Genomic DNA, 5,599 nt, shown 5'->3' on the forward strand with positions numbered 1-5,599 from the left:
TTTCATTGATGTGCAGTGAGGTTCCTTCTATGGCTCCTTATGCATGGCTGGTATATTCTGAAACAAAGAGAGGTTCTAAACATAAGCAGGGACTATTTGGATGTAGTGCATAGAGAACTTGCAGTGTTCTTTTCTTTTTTAATCTATTTATGTTGAAAGTATGACAGTGACTTATGATTTGTACTTTGGTGTGATCATTTGCAGGTTTGGTAAGAAAAAAACATAGTCCTTCTGATAGCCAATATCTGCAGATCAGATTCGCTGTATGTGCCAAAGCATGTGTGCTGGGTCAAACCTCGAATATGATTCTTCATTTGATTCGAGCACTGAGCGAAAGAAAGTGAGAGTATCCTGCAGTTGTTGCTGGCCAGCCCATGTTCCACTTTCTGGGAGTGCTGAGACGGTAGCATCCCTGTGATCCATGTGATCATGGCAGCAGTGGCAAGACATTCCTATGGTGGAGGACAAGATAAGGTAGTACCGTTAGTTAAAACATGTTGAACCAGAGGGCACCAATTGTTTACCCTTTTCATTTATTCTTTTGTTATGCTATTGAATTAGCTGCTTATGGATTCTTATTTGATGGCAGGATCCAGATGCTTCGATCCGTAAAAGGGCCCTCAAGCTTGTTTATCTTCTAGTAAATGAAAGCAATGTGAAGCCTTTGACAAAGGAGCTTGTTGATTATCTAGAAGTAAGTGTACCGGAATTTAAGGGAGACCTCACGGCCAAAATTTGCTCAATTGTGGAGAAGTCGAATGATCCATAGTTTGTCTATAAGGTTTGCTCACTTTCTTGTCCAATTAGTTTTATAATATGATGTTTGATGCATGCTATGTTCATGACTTCATGTGAATGTGTGTCCATGTGTCTTGAAGCAGCTCATAACTATGGAGTACTTTACATCTACTTGATTTGATTTGGTCTCTGGATGAGTTGTTTTCTCCAACTTTCAAGGTTTAAGAAAGTTTGGTTATTGATTGATTTTGCTTTGTTTTATAGGTCAGATATTTGCTTTGTTCTGAAACAATTGTTTCAGTAACAGAACATTTTAAAGGTCTTTCTTCCTTTTCCCTACTAGTGGCCCCTCTAGCTCCTCTACGTATTGCATGTCAAAACCTTATTTTGCTCTCATTGTGGTCTTTCACCGCCACATATTTCTCAGATGCTTCAATATTTTTTCTCTTCTTTTCCATGTGTTGTGGCCTGTGATCACCCAAGTAGTAAAACATGCATGACCTGCTATATAGGTTGACAATATAAATAAATTGGTTGAACTTGAATTATGATGTATCTTCTAGTTTATTGTAGTTAAACATAATCTCATTCATCTTGCTGTGTGGTGCCAGGTTCGTTGTTTGTGGCTTTATGTATAGTATGGAGATAACATGTCTGTTGTATGCCTCTTTATTTGTGTTGCTAATAATTATTTCACAAATGGATCAAGAGAAGCTTTTGGGTATCAAATATTACTTTTCTTTTTTGTCAATCTGGGAGTCGGCTTACAAGCATTATTTTCATCCCAAACACTGGGGTGGAGTTAAGCTTAATTGCTTAAATTCGGTTCTCGATTGAAAGAGATACTGTATGAGATTAAAGCAAAATGATGAAAATGTTAATGTTCCTCTTTATCAGCAGAGCTGGGATTAATGTGCTTCGCTGATTGTATAGATGTTAAAAACTTATCTAGCATTGATTGTGTTGTTTCTTAGGGGTGTTCGTTAAGAGTCCTCCAACCTGGAGATATACCAAGGGCTCTGCCATTTGGGCAGAGTCTTAGCAGGCACCTTGCAAAACATATTTCTATACCTCATAATTGGATTCACATCTTGAAAAAAGTGACTCTCCTTGTTTCTCATAATTGGAATGACATCCGGGGAAAAGTGACTTGCCTTGCCTTGCCTTGCCTTGCTTTTTCTTTTGTAACTCATTCTGATAGATGCCTTGTTAATTAAAATTCATGTAATCTGGGAATTAATCTGTTCTTGTGGTATACACTACGCTCTTGTGAGCTTGGACTGAGCTTCAAGCTTCTCAATTTTACCACCTTGTAAAGACAGCCTTGTAGCCACGTAATAACACTTTGCAGGGAATGAAAACACAGTTGCTGAACTGAGGATGGTAACCTTCCAGTGACGGTCAAACACGGATTTACTTTGCATGGTGAGAACATCTACATTCTAATGTAGCTCTTTTCCATTCCTACTTCAACCTTAGGAAAGAAACATGATTAATAAACAAACTTGTTTTTTCATTAATTTGTGTTCTTTACTAACCATTCATTTCGTTTTGCTTACAGCCTATTGCCAAGAAGCGAATGAAGTTCATTCCATTGGTTACAGCACTCAGTTGTTTTAAATTTATGAGATGAGCTTCTGATTGATAATTATTATGAATAATAAGACCTCATACTTTTAAATCATATATATTAATTTAAAATATAAATAAGAGATTAAATTTTAAATGTAGAGGGGTATAAATATCTGTATATATTTAATTAGTTATTAGGTTATAAATTTAAATTATCTATGCTAATAAAATTTTTGGGAAACAATGAAATTGATGAGAGCAATCGAGAAGAAGTGTGGTTGTTAGGAGTACTGGAGAGTGAATATTCAAATTTAAGCATTGAATATAGAAGTTAAATGCTTTTATTGCGTTGATTGATCTACTCAGAGTTGATACTTAGAGATGGTTCAAAATGGAGGTAATCCTTTTATTTAATCCTTAATGTATCAAATAGCTCCTCTTTTTTGTGCAGGAATGTGATTGTTGTGGAAAATTGGCAAGAGCAACAACTGTCTTCCTCTGATAGGCTTGCAATTTGCATGGAGTTTTGATTATATATCATTGCATTCTCTCTGTTGTTATTCTTTTATTTTTTTAATAAAATATTTAAATTCCTTCTTCATTTCCATTCCCCTTTTCTTTCTTCTTTCCCCACCAACTTTCTTTCCTTTTTCTCCACTCGATGCTGCGATTTTGCCACTGGTCACCAGCTTGATTGGTTATTCATCACAATCTCTTCTCTCTCTCTCTCTCTCTCTCTCTCTTATATATCTATATTATTTTTACTAAATCCAAAATTATTTTATTAATCTTCTTATTGAATCTGCGTGTAATTTACTCTTTTTAAAATTAATATATTAAATTGTTTAAGTCATAAATTAATAAAATAGATCAATTAAGATATTATAAATTATTTATAATTAATATTCTAAATTTTTTAATCAGTGTGTAATTTACTCTTCTTAAAAATAAAATATTATATTATTTGATTTTATATTAATAAAATAGTTATTAGGTTATAATTTCAATTAAAAATTAGCATATTAAAAATTTAAATTAAAAGGTTAATATTTTATTTTTATTTATAGCTAAATTTTTATTAGCAAAAGATAGAGAATGTGTCGAACAATATTTAATATAGTAGATAGAGAGTGTGTCAAATCAATATTTATGAGAACTATAATATGATCTCCAATTTTTTTATTATAATAATATAAATTGTTATTATTTTATTAACTTTTTTTATGTATAATAAGTACTCCTTTTTATAATGAAAACACTATAAATTTAGATTAAAAAGTTATCATGATTAATTTTATTTTTATTATCCGAATGGGCCAAAGCAATATTTGAGAATGAAAATACACCCATATATATTTTTTATTTATACTAATTTAAATTTAATTAAATTGGAATATAAAGTTACATCTTTTAGCAGTTTTATATTAAATTGTTTAATGAATATACTAATAAAATTACATAAAAGGTTTTAAATTTAAATTAGAAAATTAACACCTGTATAAATTAATTTTTTTTTAATTACCAAAAGCATAGGGGTGGTGTCAAAGCAATACTTATGAATGAATGATTCCGTATATTTTTTTTATTATCTGTACTAATTTATATTTTATATTATTTTATTACTTTTTATAGAATGTATATATTAAATATAATATTTAATTGATATTAATAGTTACGAGATAATAAATTAAATTGAAAATGACTTAATCTATATATAAAACTATACATTAAAGTTGCATCTATTAATAATTGAATATTAGATTATTTAATTAATATATTAATAAAAATTAGTTATTAAGTTATGATTTCAAATTAAAACTTTTTGTAATAAAAATTTGTTATTTTTATTTATAACTAAATTTATTTATACTAAATTATATTTAAATTATTTTATTAAACTTTTTATAGAATCTTTATATTACATTACATATTTAATTGATATTAATAGTTACAAGGTAATAAATTAAAAAATAATCTATTTTTAGAAGTAAAAGATGTAAATTTTTATTTTTATTCATAACAAAATTTTTTGTTACCAAAAGGTAGAGGAGATGTGAACACAATATGACCTCATTGTAATTTAATTCCCCTATTTAAAAAAATAAAATAATGTAATTCCAAATTTCTTTTATCATAATAATTTGAAAATTAACTTTTTTTCTGTATAATTTGAAAATGGATGAAAATTATTGTTTTATTAATAATTTATGCAGATACAAATATAATTAATTTGATTATATTATTGAATTGATCCATTAAGATGAATTTTTTTTTTTTTTTTACATATGCTAATCAGATGTTATGTGTCTTATAAAATAAGCTTATTAAAAATCTACTAAATAATTTATGATTTAATAAATTATAAACACAAATGTAATACGATTCAGCTTCTGTCATTTAATTTAATCATCAAAACTAAAATTCAGATTATTAGAAATTTATTAATTTAAATTATACTTAAACTAGGCATTATATTTTTAAACCGTATTTTTGTAAACTAGGCATTATATTTTTAAACCTTATTTTTCTAACCTTTCATAAATTATATTAATTAATTATATGAAAATATATGTTACAAAGTAAATTACATAAAGAATAAATTTAATTTTAGATCATACTTAAACTAAGTTGTACATAATATTTTTAAATTTGACTTATTGTTTGATTTAAAAATATTTTAATAAATTTGACAAGGTATAAATAGTAACGAAATAGATATAGAATTCAATCTATGATATGCAGATTGTAAAAATATTTATAATTTATTAGTAAAATAAAATAGAGAAAATTAAACCATCCAACTTATCTTTATTTTTGTTTAAAATTATTATAACTTTAATCTCATTAATTTTTTACTTTCTTTATAGAATTCAATCTACGATATTCAAATTGTAAAAATATTTAATAAGAGTTTTTAAATACAGAGGGAGTATGAAAGCAATATTTATAAGAATGAAAGATATCATATATCTTTTTGACTTTTCTTTATTTCTATATATAAAAACATCTAATTGCAACAGTAAAATATTTTAATTAACATATTATAAAAACTAAATTATCACACTTGTATTTTAAATTTATAAAATTAATCTTTTAATTATTTTATTTCTATATATAAAAACATCTAATTGCAACAGTAAAATATTTTAATTAACATATTATAAAAACTAAATTATCACACTTTTAAATTTAATTTATAAAATTAATCTTTTAATTTTTTTATTTTTATTTATAAGTAAATTTTATAACCAAAAGATTAAACGGGTGTTAAAATATATTTATGGAAATA

General features: G+C 26.7%; 1 long non-coding RNA gene across 2 annotated transcripts in view; it reads left to right on the forward strand.

Annotated features, from left to right (window-relative positions):
• The window catches only part of LOC105164510, a 10,435-nt gene extending 8,047 nt beyond the window's left edge, over window positions 1-2,388 (forward strand). Inside the window, exons 5-7 of one of the 2 annotated variants that reach the window (XR_002287199.1) lie at window positions 205-474; window positions 590-781; window positions 2,090-2,388. This is a non-coding gene — a long non-coding RNA (uncharacterized LOC105164510). The remainder of the gene's footprint in view (window positions 1-204; window positions 475-589; window positions 782-2,089) is intronic. The other variant, XR_002287200.1, reaches the window with a different exon arrangement.

Source organism: Sesamum indicum, linkage group LG6, assembly GCF_000512975.1.
Source record: "Sesamum indicum cultivar Zhongzhi No. 13 linkage group LG6, S_indicum_v1.0, whole genome shotgun sequence".
Classification (NCBI taxonomy): Eukaryota; Viridiplantae; Streptophyta; class Magnoliopsida; order Lamiales; family Pedaliaceae; genus Sesamum; species Sesamum indicum.